Source organism: Schistocerca cancellata, chromosome 7, assembly GCF_023864275.1.
Source record: "Schistocerca cancellata isolate TAMUIC-IGC-003103 chromosome 7, iqSchCanc2.1, whole genome shotgun sequence".
Lineage (NCBI taxonomy): Eukaryota > Metazoa > Arthropoda > Insecta > Orthoptera > Acrididae > Schistocerca > Schistocerca cancellata.
Window position 1 is genome coordinate 162,007,146 of NC_064632.1, and position 16,434 is coordinate 162,023,579.

The 16,434-nt window shown below is 37.4% G+C and overlaps 1 protein-coding gene across 1 annotated transcript in view; it reads left to right on the forward strand.

Moving 5' to 3' along the window:
* The first annotated feature begins 3,924 nt into the window (after positions 1 to 3,924).
* The window catches only part of LOC126092684 (uncharacterized), a 73,794-nt gene continuing 61,284 nt past the window's right edge, over positions 3,925 to 16,434 (forward strand). Inside the window, exon 1 of the mRNA XM_049908406.1 lies at positions 3,925 to 3,989. The gene's annotated coding sequence lies outside the window, so the exon portion shown is untranslated. The remainder of the gene's footprint in view (positions 3,990 to 16,434) is intronic.

Below are 16,434 nucleotides of genomic sequence, written 5' to 3' on the forward strand. Positions count from 1 at the left end.
GTGGGAAAAATTTAAGTGTTTTTCGAAAGGGTAGACTAATGGGAAATGGAGATGGTGTATTTGTCACAGTAGGCATGAAACTCAAATCCAATGAGATAGAAATTGAATCTGCATGTGGGGTAAAACTCAGTATCAGTGGTGCCTATAAAATGGTAACTGGATCCTCCTATCGCCCACTGGACTCACATCCCGATATAACCGAAAACTTTAGAGGAAACCTCAGTGTACTTGTATGTAAGTTCGGTGAAGACTTTAATCATCCAACAGTTAAATGACACAATTACAGTTTTGTTAGCGGTGGATGTGACAGACATCATGTGAAACATTACTAAAAACCTTCTCTGAAAACCTTCTCTAAAAAATACGCTACTCTTGGAATATCATTCAATGTACCAGAAAATATTTATTTCCTCTTTGTACAAAACAACAAATAAACTTTATGACGTAAGCCCACACATTACCGGACACCCAGAATCAGTTAATTACACATTTTTGAACACAATTAATACATAAGCTTTTATCGTGGCTGGCTATCCATGTCCAGTCCACGTACTCTCAACAGTAGTTCAACGTCTACTAAACAGTCACTATCTTGAGTCACTCCATTTGTTTTTCAACAATACAAAGCTACATTACTCTTTGCAGCCGGCCATGGAGCTTCCGGGCCGTATTTGATTATTCTTGGCAGGTCGCGCTGAACATTTACCAGCGCCGACGAATTATCTCCCTTCCAGTTTCACCTGCACAAACATTAAATGGGTGCAGTATCCCATACTCATCCTTACACCCTACTTTAAAATAACGCATGTTCGAAATGGCTGGAACACAAGTGTCTCCAGACTTTCGTAAAATTCTGGGGGCACTAGACTCCTCCACGACAACCAGCAAGGATTTCGAAAACATCGATCATGTGAAACCCAGAACACGCTTTTCTCACATGACATAATAAAGCTTTGGATTAAGGCTGCTGGATAAAACCATTATTTCTTCACTTCTGAATATCATTTCACTCAGTATCAGGCCTACACTTCTTGTCCAAAGTACGATCATATGGGGTATAGAATTAACTTTGTGACTGGATTGAGGCCTTTTTACTAGGGAGGAAGCAGTATGTTATCTCATATGAAGGGTCGTCATCAGATGTAGAAGTAACTGCAGATATGGACCAGGGAAGTGTGTTAGGTCCCTTGCTGATCATGCTGTATATAATGACCTTGTGGACAATATGAATAGTACCCCCAGACGTTTAACAGATGATGCAGTTACCTAGAGTGAAGTGCTGCCTGAAAGAAGCAGCATAAATATTCAATCAGATCTTAATAAGGGGTGAAAATGGTGCAAAGACTGGCAACTTGCTTTAAATTTTCAGAAATGTAAAACTGTGCGCTTCCCAAAATGAAAAAAAATATAGTATTCTGGCAATACAGTGCCAGTGAGCCACAGTTAGATTTGGCCAGCTCCTACTAATACCTGGGTATAACTCTTTATAGGGATATGCAATGAAATCATCACATAGGCTCTGTCATGGGTAAAGCAGGTGGTAGACTTTGGTTTACTGGTAAACTACCAGGAAAATATTATCAGTATACAAACGAAATTGCTTACAAATCACTTGTGTGACCCATTCTGGGATATTGATCAAGTGTGTGTGACGCTTATCAAACAGGACTAACAGGACATATTTAAGGTATATAGAGAAAGGCAGCATGTACTGTCACAGATTCTTTTGACCCACTGGACAGTGTCACAGAGATACTAAAGGATCTGAACTAGCAGATTCTTGAAGATAAATGTAATCAATCACAAGAATGACTACCGATAAAACTTCTGGAAACAGCTTTAAATAATAATTCTATGAATATAATACAACCTCCTACATATCACTCAATAGTGATCATGATGGCAAGATTAGATTAATTACAGCACACACAGAGGCATTGAAACAGTCATTCTTCGTGTGCTAAATATGTGAATGGAACAGCAAGAAACACTAATAACTGGTTCATTGGGACTTATCCTCTGCTATGCACTTCAAAGGGATTCACATAATACAGATGTAGATGTAGATGATGTGGTGTGACTGACTGTATGAATTGGTCTTAATTAGAGATGTGGTGATTTGGATGTTTTGAAGTTCCCAGCGTTTCCACCAATGTCACGTCGTGACCACAATCAGGTCAGAACCCGAGAACAGGGTCGTCAGTGAAGTACCGGTACAACCCTGGAAACACGTTTATTACAGACATCAGCGTACAAGCAGAACAGAACAAAAGTGTCTTCTGGGTGGAGACTGATTCTGTTTATATGATCATCGAATATTCCAGAATATGCAAACATAAGAAATTTCCAGAACTCCCTAAAAATGGAAGACAATGTACGAATGCACGAATGAATAAATAAAATTGTTTACTCAGTGAGGTTTAAAAAGCTGCAGTTGATGTGATGTTACTATGATAGGTGCAGTTGTTAGATGCTCGATAAGTTACAGCAAGCCAATATTGTAGAAAAACGGCTATGGAATATGGCTATTTTCAAGTCCAATGATCAGTATTTATCTCCTTAAGACAGGTTGTATATTTTATTTGAATCTGTTTTTATCACTTCATACCATCTGCCATGGTTTGAGGAACTAAGACTTGAATTTGGGATGAGTTGCCTGTTTTAACAAAATGGAATAAATTTGGCAATAGATTGATTATACAGTATTTTAATTAACGTGATGTATTACAGAAAATTGACGAAATATGTTTGACAAAGAAGTAAAGCTTACTAATATTCCACAAACAAAAAACTTAAGGAACGATCAATTTTGTGTGAAATGTATATTCTAATTATGGATAGCCATCTCTGGCGATATACCGAGTCAGTCCTCGATAGTAGAGATGGGCAAACTGAAACACATAACTGTTTCAAAACAAATGAAACAATACAATGTAATGTTTCGAAACGCTGTTTCGAAACAGTGAAACAGTTTGCGTTTTGTAATAGTACTGGAGGCGGGAACAAACTGCAGAAACAACGGATACGCTACTGGGATTCCCAAATTTCGTTAGTATGGATAATATATACCCGGCCTGCTAATATTCATGCACACATTGTGGAGAACAGGCACATTGACTATAGACTCATGAATAAAGCCACATAATTCGAAAAAATAACGAAATGTAAGAGAAAAAAAATTTTGTCCCTCAAGGTGTTTCAAATCATTACTATAAATCCACCATGCTTCCCAGCCCTTCCCGTTCACCATTACATCATCAATGATCAGTCAATCACATTGCTTGAAAGTACATCCAGTTTATGTATATGTCTAAAAACTGCCACTCTACGCCTTTTCTAATTCAAAATGTTGTAGGTTTACTTGAGTTTTTTTAAAGTGATTACTGTACATGAACAGAGAAGCATATTTTATAGGAGATGTGTAATTTAACTGAATGTTTTTCACACTTTTATTATTTTGAATGCGAATAGTGTGCTTTATTTTATTGTTTGTTAGTGTTTATAAAGCATATATTACGCCATTTCGGAATAGAGCAGTCAATTAGAAACGAAACTTTATTTTCGGAAATCTTACGCATCATGCTGTTGTGTGTCAAAAAGATTTCGACACACTTGAAAGAGTTTGATGAAGTAGTGTATTAAACGTATTTCCGTATCTGTGCCGAGCTCGAATCTCGTCCGAGACAAAGTGAAATGAAGCATCACTGTTTCGATACAGTTAGTCCGTCCAAGCACAAGTGGACTGAAACAGCGTTATTTTGAAACAACGATACAGTTTCTGTGGCTGGCTAGAGATCGAATCTGGTCCCGTTATCCGACACAGTGCGGAATGAAACACCACTGTTTCGAAACAGTGAAACAGTTCCACGTATCGATACTTTGTATCGAAACATAGAAACAGTGGCCAAGTCTACTCGATAGTAATGGCGATTGTGTTTGTATGTGATTGTGATGGATAGTTTGTGAAAGTTGTTCGAGTCTGACCTGAGGTAAATATTTTAATTGTTTTTATCGTTTTCCATAAATATAAAATAAGTGGAAATTGTATTTTAAAAATGGCAATATTGCGTTTTGGAGGAGAATGTATCCTCATAATGTAAGCACATGTTAATGACTGACGGAAGATAAATATTATGAAAAGTAAGATATATACAACATTACGTGCAATATTTCCACTGTGTTCCTGTTATTTTTATTGTGGCTGTCCAATTTGCGATCTAATTCAACATGAATACCAGCATCAGATGCGGACCATATTGCTGATTTTACTTCAAGTAATCGTGTGTAGTTGTCCGAACTTAGCATATAACATTCTTACGCAAGAATTGTACTAAGTAGCCTCAAGGTTGGGAATATTTAGTTATGTCTTAATATTACCGATAATCCCGAAATATTTTAATCCATTGGAAGTGTTTGCATGATGCCCACTGTCTGTTTAATATTTTTTTTTCAGTTATATTTAAATAAAATTGTATCCCGTAATGATCAGAAAATGGCCGAGATTACATCTATTATGTTGTCATTATCTCTCTTGTTGTGCAACCAACAGAGTTGCGCTCCAGTGACCAGGAGGTGACCATGAAGTGTAGCTCGCTATTTTTGTGTCACTCTGTTATTGTGGTTGCATACCAGTTTGTTTTTTTATTTATTTACTGTAGTAAATATTAAATTTGTGGAACAGAATATTACATTGTGTGTTAAGTGTCATACACTCCCATGCTTACATCACTGTTGTAAACATTGTTTACCCACATGCAGTGTATAGGTTTTTGCATATTTATATCAGAAGAAATAGTCTTCTGTGTGGTATGTATCATGGTACTAATGGTACCAATCACAAAATGGTCTTAGTGCTACGATATACAATAGAATCTTAGGAGATGATGATGTTTCAAGTGTGGTACTGGGACACCCCCCCACCCCACCCCAGCCCATGAAATCTTCATTGTGAAAATAATTTGTAGTGTAACCCGAGTTCCACTTAGATGATAGAAAGGTTATAACTTCGTTGAGCTGGTGAAGCCAGTGAATGTGAAAGCCAAATAATGGTTGTGGCAATAGAATGACCTATAGCATTGCCTAATGTTTTCATCATGCCATATTTAAATGCAGTGTGCCATATTTAATGCACTTTTCACCATATATACTAAAACTGCAAGGTGAATTCAGAAAACATATATTAGATAATGGACATGGCTATGTGAGTAAAAAACACAAGACCACTTTTACTGTGGTCTGTCATCATACTCACTCCCCATAGGCTCCTAAATGAAAACAGAAGTTCAGCAAAGATACTCAACAACAATGTAATGAGAGAGAGAGAGAGAGAGAGAGTGTGTGTGTGTGTGTGTGTGTGTGTGTGTGTGTGTGTGTGTGTGTGTAAAGTTTTCTGGTTTCCTGTCATTTTTGTTGGCAGATTCAGCAACCACATGTAAGGATAAAGCTACTGAAATGATGGATTTATGATCATGTGTAATAATTACTTTTTAGTCCATATTCTTTTGAATATACACACACACAAATTTCCATATGTTTCAATACTATTGATGAAGTATCATTCTTCCTGTTACTTAGTTATAATGTAAATGGGTAAATAAAAAAAAATCTTCCCACTAAGTGGCAGCAGGGCACACATATACAAATATTAAGGATATTTGCAAGGTTTCAGTGCCAGTGGTTCCTTCTGACATAATGGTTGAAGGAGAAGGTTACACCAGACGATTTTCAAATCTAGTATGGTGCAGTCGCCAATCCATTTTCTTCAACCCTTCTGCCAGGAGGAGCCACAGGCTGTGAAGGCTTGCAAATTTCCTTCATCTTTATATGTGTCTTCTCGTGCAGCTGCTTGGTGAGTAGATTTTTTTATCTATCTAGTTACATTATAGTTTCAAAAATTGATTATTTTCATTGCTAGATTAATTATTTAGTTTGATATTTCGCAGATCATTCTGCACAGTAAATCGTAATGAAGTGAAGTGTAAAGAGTCATTTTACATTCACAGTAAAAATTAATTTGTAAATATGACTGTATGCTAAACAAATATTTTTAGTCCTTCTGGTATTGTAATTATGTACATCATTGTTCCTTTTTAAGTGCAGTGTATTACTTGTAACAAACTTCGTGATGACATATATATACTGTGAAGCAGTAATCAAAATGCCCAACTCCTTAAACAGATATCTACAAGATAATCATGGGTGACCTTCACATATTACTTGTACAGCATGTTTTTGAGTTATGAAGACTTTCTTAAATATCATATTCCATATGACATTTTTGTTGTGGTCTTCAGCCTGAAGACTGCTTTGATGCAGCTGTTCATGCTGCTCTATCCTGTGCAAGACTCATCATCTCTGATTAACTACTGCAACCTACATCCTTTTGAATCTATTTACTGTATTTGCCTCTTGGTATCCCTCTATGATTTTTACCCATCCAGTATTATATTGGAGCTTCCTCAGAATGTGTCCCATCAACCGATCCCTTCTTCTAGTCAGGCTGTGCCACAAATTTCTTTTCTCCCCAGTTCCACTCAGTACTTCCTCATTACTTATGTGAACTACCCTTCTAATATTCAGCATTCTGCTGTAGCCCCGCATTTCAAAAGCTTCTATTCTCTTCTCTTCTAAACCATTGATCATCCATGTTTCACATCCTTACATTGCTACACTCTAGACAGATACTTTCAGAAAAGACTTCCTAACACTTAAATCTATATTTGATGCTAACAAATTTCTCTTCTTGAGAAATGCTTGTCTTGCCGTTTCCAGTCTACATTGTATATTCCCTACATTCAGCCATCATCAGTTATTTTGCTGCCCAAATAGCAAATCTCATCCACTATTTTAAGTGTCTCATTTCCTAATCCAATTCCCTGAAAACCACCTGATTGAATTTGGCTACATTCCATTAGCCTTGTTTTGCTTGTGTTGATGTTCATCTTATGTCCTCCTTTCAAGACATTGCCCATTCCATTCACCTGCTCTTCCATGTCCTTTGCTGTCTTTAACAGAATGACAATGTCATTAGCAAACTTCAAGGTTTTTATTTCTTGTCACTGAACTTTAATTCCTACTCTAAATTTTTCTTTGGTTTCCTTTACAGGTTGCTCAGTTTACAGATTGAATAACATCAGGAATAGGTGACTACGGTGTCTCACTCTCCTCCCAATGACTGCTCCCCTTTCATGGCCCTCAACTCTTACGTGCGCTTTGTGGTTTCTGTACAAGTTGTAAATAGCCTTTCTGTCTCTGTATTTTACCCCAGCTGTCTTCAGAATTTCATAGAGAGTATTCCAGTCAACATTGTCAAAAACTTTCTCTAAGTCTACAAATGCCAGAAGCATAGGTTTACCTTTCCTTAACCTATCTTCTAAGATAAGTGTAGGGTCAGTATTGACTTGTTTTATTACATTTTACTGAAATTCAAACAAATCTTCCATGAGGTTGATTTCTACCAGTTTTTGTATTCTTATGTAAATAATTTGTGTTAGTGCTAGTTCAGGTTCATCTGTCAGCAACTGCTTTCTTTGGAATTGGAATAATTATGTTATTCTTTGAATCTGAGGGTGTTTCCCTTGTCTCATGCCTCTTGCACATCATATGGAAGAGTTTTGTCATGGCTGGCTCTCCCAGGGCTATCAGTAGTTCTGACAGAATGTTATCTACTCCTGAGGCCGTGTCTTTCAGTGCTCTGTCTCGTTCTTCTCATATCTCCCATTTCATTTTCATCTACATCCTCTTCCATTTCCATAAAATTGTCTTCAAGTTCATCTCCCTTGTGCAGGCCATTTATATACTCCATCTACCTTATGCTTTCCCTTCTTTACTTAGTACCGGTTTCCATCTGAGCTTTTGATGTTGATACAGCTGCTTCTCTTTTCTCCAAAGACCTCTTTAATTTTCTGTAGGCAGTTTCTATCTTTCTTCCAAAGAAATATGATTCTAAACTCTTAAATTTGCCTCCTAGGCATTCCTGTTTAGCCATTTTGCATTTTGCCTGTCAGTGCCATTTTTTTAGATATTTGTATTCCCTTTTGCCTGCTTCTCATTTGCTGCATTTATATTTTCTCTTTTCATCAGTTAAGTTCAATATGTACTGTGTTACACAAAGATTTCTACTAGGCCTTGTCTTTTATCGATTTGATACTCTGCTGCCTTCACTATATCCTCTCTTAAAATTTCCCTTTCGTTTTCTACAGTATTCCTTTCCCCTTTGCTAGTGAACTGTTGCCGAATGCTCCCTTCGAAACACTCAGCAACCTCTGGTTCTTTCAACATTTCCAAGCCCCTTCCCCTTAATTTCCTATCTTTTTGCAATTTTTTTCAGTATTAATCTACGGTTCATTACCAGTAAATTATGGTTGGAGCCCACATCTGTTCCTGAAAATGCCTCACACTTTAAAATCTGGTTCCAAAACGTCTGTTTTACCATTATATAATCATCCTGAAACCTACCAGTGTCTCCAGGTCTCTTCGACATACGCAACCTTCTTTCATGATTCTTAAACCAAGGATTAGCAGTGATTAAATTATGCTCTGTGCAAAATTCTACCAGGCTGATTCCTCATTCATTCCTATGCCCTGTTCCATATTCACGTACTATTTTTCCTTTTCCTAATATTGTATTTCAGTCACCCATCATAATTAAATTTTTGTCCCCCTTAACTCTTTTATCTCATCATACATTTCTTCAATCTCTTCATCATCTGTGAAGCCAGTTGTCATATAGACTTGTACTACTGTGGTAGATGTGGACTTCATGTCTATACTGGCTACGATTAGGCATTCGCTAGGCTGTTCATAGTAGTTTACCCATATTCTAATTTTCTTAATCATTATTAAACCTACTTATTTATTAACTCTGTTTGATTTTGTATTTATGACCCTCTATTCACAATATCAGAAATTCTGTTGCTCTTTCTAACAAACTTCACTAATTCCCACTATATCTAACTTCATCTTATCCATTTCCTTTTTTTTTAAATTTTTTGAAATTTATTGAAGGAAATTTGTCAGCTTGCTGGTTTGTCTCTTCCCAGGATTTGCAATGATTCAAAGTGCAAATATGGCTGAACTAGTTGTTGTAGGAGTTCCAAAATGTGCTTTTTCCAGTTTAAATTCTCATCAGTATGGACACCAAAGAATTCTGAAGTTTCCATCGTATTTATTATTTCTTCACCATGTGTTACTTATCATTGGTGTAGTATACCCTGATGTCCAGAACTCAATATGATGTGTCTTTTTAAAATTGAGGATGAGATCAATTGTAGAAAAGCAGTCAATGATGCTTTTAAGAATGTTGTTTACCATTTCTTCTGTTTCTGTATGTATACTTGGCTTGGTATCATTACTAGTGTCATCTGCATAAAGAATTATTTCTGCTTGTTGTATATTAGACAGAAGACTTCTGTTTATCAGTGTTAAGTATTAGACAATAGATGAGAACTGCGTAACTGTGTCTGGAAATTCTATGTATTTCACTAGTGTACATGGTAAGATTGTTACTCGTTCGTTGCATTTTTGGCAGAGCGAACCATTATTTCACTTTCATGTTAGGTTTCTTTGATACTGTACAGAAATCAGTATTTTTCTGATAATGATTTGCATGTTAGAAGATTATTGTTTGTGCCAACTGACAATCTGTATAGTGTATCTTCCTTGTAAGTGGTTACTGTATCTTTCTTGTAAGTGCTGATGTGATATGACTAAATTATTAATTGCAGTATCAGTCTCATAAAATATTAACAACAATCCCAGAAAAGAGAAAAGAGCAGTTTCTTAATACAGAATTAATGGATTGTTTCTGGGTAGACCTGATTAAAACACAAAACATGTAGTCATCTGACCACTATGTATGCCAATGGCACATGCGGTGTCCGTTGAGCAGGCGGTAATCCCTGCCTTATTGAAGAAATCCAGTTCTTTATCGAAAAGTCAAGAGCTCATTTTGAAGTAGAGAACTTGAAAGTTAACATAGAATGTACAAACGCTATGCATTTCAAAACATTTCATCAAAACAGATAAAATATTGTGAATGGCGCGATTTTGTTAAAGACCTGTTTGGTATGTAATTTTTTGGGCTTAAACATAGATGACCAGTTTCATAGAGTCATGGAAGCAGCAGTTTAATCACATGCCAGGAAAAGGTCTATATAGAATACTGCGGTAACTTAATTCGTAAATATTTCCAAATTCATTCTCTGTCTGCAAATTCTTTCACGTTAGCTGAATTAGGTACAGACTTACGAAAATTTGTATCGGACTGGGACTCAAACTTGGACTTCCCACTTATCATGAGCTGTCACCTGAAACACTTCGGCTACCCATTCATGCTCCGTGGACTGACACAGACTTCCATATGTCACACTGTTTGCATCCTTTTATTATAATCCACTAAAGAACCTTGAAGACTGTAGGTAAAGTTAAACAAGGAACATCTTGTTAAAGCAGTTTTACCAGCTTTAATAATCTCACAGTTTATGCCATTTGTAAGCTACAAACCATCATAGTAGCGAAAGACAATACTAAAGTTTCTAAAAGGAACATGCAAATTCACAACCCTGATACAAGCCATAAAACAGATTTACATATGGTACACAGAAGGTTAATGTTAGCAGTCAAAATCTAGCATGTAAAAGGAGCTATTGGTTGTAATTTTCTACCAAATTATGTTAAGATGGTAACTGCAGATACTTTTAAAAAGAAACTTAAACAGTGGTTTATCCATAAAGACCTGACAAACATCAATAATAGTGTAAGCAACAACACTGTTCTAGATATAAGTCTGGCACTAAATTATGAATAAAACCAACTGTTCACTACAGAGTGAATAACTGTCCTACTGTATGAATTAAATAATTGTAGATAAAATTTCTGTGTGTGCTCAAATGATGCTATAATTGCCATTTATTGACATTGCCTGTGCGTGTAAAATTGTGTATTATGAGCAGAAAATAAATTTCAATTTGAGTAAAGTAACCTGTCGCATCACAGTTGAGTGGTTGAAAGCTACAAAAACAAGATTGAAGTCAGTATTAAGCTTTCGAGCGATTACCTCCCTCAGAGTTAATTGAACAATGAAACATACATGGCTACATTGTCCAGGCATTGCAGCCAGACTGTCAGGAAGCTTAATGATGATTTCCATCTTGTTTATGTGCCTGAACTATGATATGAATGGTTAACATTACGACTTTCAGTGTTCAGAATTAATGAACAGCACAAAAACTTGTCACTCCGTTTAAGCATAAGAAAAACCCCTGAAGCTATGAAAATAATGATCAGTTGTGGGATCACAGTACTGAGTGTAGGCCTTGTATTTACATCCATATTCTGCATAACACTGTGAATCGTACATCAGAAGTTGTGTTCCATTGTACCAGTTATTGGAGCTGTCTCCATTCACGTATGGTACACAGGAAGAACGACTGTGTGAATGCCTTTGTGCACACTGTAATTATTCCGATCTCTTCCTCATGATCCTTGTGGGAGTGATACATAGGGACTTGTAGTATAGTCCTAGATTCGTCCTTTAAAACTGGTATTTGGAACTTTAAAAGTAGGCATTCTGAAGACAGTTATCATCTATTTTCAAGTGTATTCCAGTTGTAGAAAATCAATATTTAAAGCTCCTTGGTGAAGTAATTCAGGAAAACAGGAATATGTACTCATGGGGTAAGGAGGGGGGAGGGGAGGAGTGGCAAATTAAATTGTTGTTGTTGTTGTTGTTGTTGTCTTCAGTCCTGAGACGGTTTGATGCAGCTCTCCATGCTACTCTATCCTGTGCAAGCTTCTTCATCTCCCAGTACCTACTGCAACCTACATCCTTCTGAATCTGCTTAGCATATTCATCTCTTGGTCTCCCTCTACGATTTTTACCCTCCACGCTGCCCTCCAATACTAAATTGGTGATCCCTTGATGCCTCAGAACATGTCCTACCAACCGGTCCCTTCTTCTTGTCAAGTTGTGCCACAAACTCCTCTTCTCCCCAATTCTATTCAATACCTCCTCATTAGTTATGTGATCTACCCATCTAATCTTCAGCATTCTTCTGTAGCACCACATTTCGAAAGCTTCTTTTCTCTTCTTGTCCAAACTATTTATCGTCCATTTCACTTCCATACATGGCTACACTCCATACAAATACTTTCAGAAATGACTTCCCGACACTTAAATCTGTACTCAATGAAAACAAATTTCTCTTCTTCAGAAATGCTTTCCTTGCCATTGCCAGTCTACATTTTATATCCTCTCTACTTCGACCATCATCAGTTATTTTTCTCCCCAAATAACAAAACTCCTTTACTACTTTAAGTGTCTCATTTCCTAATTTAATTCCCTCAGTATCACCCAACTTAATTCAACTGCATTCCATTATCCTCGTTTTGCTTTTGTTGATGTTCATCTTATATCCTCCTTCCAAGACACTGTCCATTCCATTCAACTGCTCTTCCAAGTCCTTTGATGTCTCTGACAGAATTACAATGTCATCGGCGAACCTCAAAGTTTTTATTTCTTCTCCATGGACTTTAATACCTACTCCGAATTTTTCTTTCGTTTCCTTTACTGCTTGCTCAATATACAGATTGAATAACATCAGGGACAGGCTACAACCCTGTCTCACTCCCTTCCCAGCCACTACTTCCCTTTCATGCCCCTCGACTCTTATAACTGCCATCTGGTTTCTGTACAAATTGTAAATTGCCTTTCGCTCCCTGTATTTTACCCCTGCCACCTTTAGAATTTGAAAGAGAGTATAGGTATTCCAGTCAACATTGTCAAAAGCTTTCTCTAAGTCTACAAATACTAGAAATGTAGGTTTGCCTTTCCTTAATCTATTTTCTAAGATAAGTCGTAGGGTCAGTATTGCCTCACATGTTCCAACATTTCTGCGGAATCCAAGCTGATCATCGCCGAGGTCAGCTTCTACCAGTTTTTCCATTCGTCTGTAAAGAATTTGCGTTAGTATTTGGCAGCTGTGACTTATTAAACTGATAGTTCGATAATTTTCACATCTGTCAACACCTGTTTTCTTTGGGATTGGAATTATTATATTCTTCTTGAAATCTGAGGGTATTTCGCCTGTCTCATACATCTTGCTCACCAGATGGTAGAGTTTTGTCAGGACTGGCTCTCCCAAGGCTGTCAGTAGTTCCAATGGAATGTTGTCTACACCGGGGCCTTGTTTCAACTCAGGTCTTTCAGTGCTCTGTCAAACTCTTCACGCAGTATCGTATCTCCCATTTCATCTTCATCTACATCCTCTTCCATTTCCATAATATTGTCCTCAAGTACATTGCCCTTGTATAGACCCTCTATATACTCCTTCCACCTTTTTGCTTTCCTTCTTTGGTTAGAACTGGGTTTCCATCTGAGCTCTAGATATTCATACAAGTGGCTCTCTTTTCTCCAAAGGTCTCTTTAATTTTCCTGTAGGCAGTAACTATCTTACCCCTAGTGAGATAAGCCTCTACATCCTTACATTTGTCTTCTAGCCATCCCTGCTGAACCATTTTGCACTTCCTGTTGATCTCATTTTTGAGACTTTGTATTCCCTTTTGCCTGCTTCATTTACTGCGTTTTTATATTTTCTCCTTTCATCAATTAAATTCAATATTTCTTCTGTTACCCAAGGATTTCTACTAGCCGTCGTCTTTTTACCTACTTGACCCTCTGCTGCCTTCACTACTTCATCCCTCAGAGCTAACCATCTTCTTCTACTGTATTTCTTTCCCCCATTCCTGTCTATTGTTCCCTTATGCTCTCCCTGAAACTCTGTACTACCTCTGGTTTAGACAGTTTATCCAGGTCCCATCTCCGTAAATTCCCACCTTTTTGCAGTTTCTTCAGTTTCAATCTACAGTTCATAGCCAATAGATTGTGGTCAGAGTCCACATCTGCCCCTGGAAATGTCTTACAATTTAAAATCTGGTTCCTAAATCTCTGTCTTACCATTATATAATCATCTGAAACCTTCCAGTATCTCCAGGGTTCTTCCATGTATACAACCTTCTTTCATGATTCTTGAACCAAGTGTTTGCTATGATTAAGTTATGCTCTGTGCAAAATTCTACCAGACGGCTTCCTCTTTCATTTCTCTCCCCCAATCCATATTCACCCACTATATTTCCTTCTCTCCCTTTTCCTACTCTCGAATTCCAGTCACCGATGACTATTAAATTTTCATCTCCCTTCACTACCTGAATAATTTCTTTTATCTCATCATACATTTAATCAATTTCTTCATCATCTGCAGAGCTAGTTGGCATATAAACTTGTACTACTGTAGTAGGTGTGGGCTTCGTGTCTATCTTGGCCACAATAATGCGTTCACTATGCTGTTTGTAGTAGCTTACCCGCACTCCTATTTTTTAATTCATTATTAAACCTTCTCCTCCATTACCCCTATTTGATTTTGTATTTATAACCCTGTCTTCACCTGACCAGAAGTCTTGTTCCTCCAGCCACCGAACTTCACTAATTCCCACTATATCTAACTTTAACCTATCCATTTCCCTTTTTAAATTTTCTAACTTACCTGCCCGATTAAGGGATCTGACATTCCATGCTCCGATCCGTAGAATGCCAGTTTTCTTTCTCTTGATAACGACGTCCTATTGAGTAGTCCCCGTCCGGAGTTCCGAATGGGGGACTATTTTACCTCCGGAATATTTTACCCAAGAGGACGCCATCATCATTTAACCATACAGTAAAGCTGCATGCCCTCGGGAAAAATTACGGCTGTAGTTTCCCCTTGCTTTCAGCTGTTCACAGTACCAGCACAGCAAGGCTGTTTTGGTTAGTGTTGCAAGGCCAGAGCAGTCAATCATCCAGACTGTTGCCTCTGCAACTACTGAAAAGGCTGCTGCCCCTCTTCAGGAACCACATGTTTGTCTGGCCTCTCAACAGGTACCCCTCCGTTGTGGTTGCACCTATGGTACGGCCATCTGTATCGCTGAGGCACGCAAGTCTCCCCACCAACGGCAAGGTCCATGGTTCATGGGGGTAGGTATTCTGCATACCACTGTGAATTGTACAGCAGAAGTTGTGTTCAATTGTACCAGTTATTGGAGCTGTCTCCATTCACATATGGTGCACAGGAAGCAAGATTGTGTGAATGCCTTTGTGCACACTGTGATTATTCCGATCTCTTCCTCATGATCCCTGTGGGAGTGATACATAGGGACTTGTAGTATAGTCCTAGATTCGTCCTTTAAAGCTGGTATTTGGAACTTTAAAAGTAGGCATTCTTAAGACAGTTATCATCTATTTTCAAGTGTATTCCAGTTGTAGAAAATCAATATTTAAAGCTCCTTGGTGAAGTAATTCAGGAAAACAGGAATATGTACTCATGGGGTAAGGGGGGGGGGTGGCAAATTAAATTATATCCATAAATAGAAATGACACAACAGTGTATGCAGTGTATCTGCTTTTTTTAAACCACTCAAGTTAGATATTGCAAAACTAGCACTGAAAGCCAGAATGTTGCTGTGCAATCGACAATGTGATGAATTGCAGCTTGCTGTAAATGTTGGAAAATGTAATTTAATGCTGATGTGTTGGGAAAATGATCTTGCGGTTCCCAGATATAGTATTAGTGGTGTGTTTCTTGACACAGACATGTTGACTAAATATCCAGGCATAACATTACAGAGTGACATGGAATGGAACAAGCGCACGAGGTCAGTAGCAGGGAAGGCGAAAGGTTGACTTGGATTTATTGGGAGAATTCTAGGAAAGTGCAAGTCACCTGTAAAGGAGATCATGTAAATGACACTTGTGCAAACTGTTCTTGAGTAGTGCTCAGGTGTATGGGATCCCCAACAGGTTGGATCAAAAGAAGATGCTGAAGAAATGTAGAGATGTGCTAGATTTTACTGGTAAGTTCAGTCAGCACATGAATGTTACAGAAATGAATGGAAAGTGCGGGAGGAAATAAGACATTATTTTCGCAAAACATTATTGAGAAATAGATGTTGTCTTCTTAGTTTTTAAGCCTCTTTTTTTCTGAAGTGCAGTTATATAAGTAATATATGTTACTTACCAAATTTTGTAATAAAAGCCCTATTTTGACTTTACAAAATTTGCTTAGTTTCAATGCATGTTCAGTGGTCACTGTAACAACCTGGATATTTTACAGATTTATCAAGATCATACACAGTTCTCATGTTTTACATTACTACTATTTAACAGCATTGAATTACACTTATTACATGCAATTTTTGCTCCTACTTCCTTCCCAATGTACCTTACACACACAGATTATATATATATATATATATATATATATATATATATATATATATATATATATATATATATATATATATATATGTGTGTGTGTTCAGTTTTTAGAACATTCCTGTTGAAAAAGTTAAGAGAACTGGCATCTACTGCCACCATTGTACTTCACGCACAGGGACCGCAAAGGC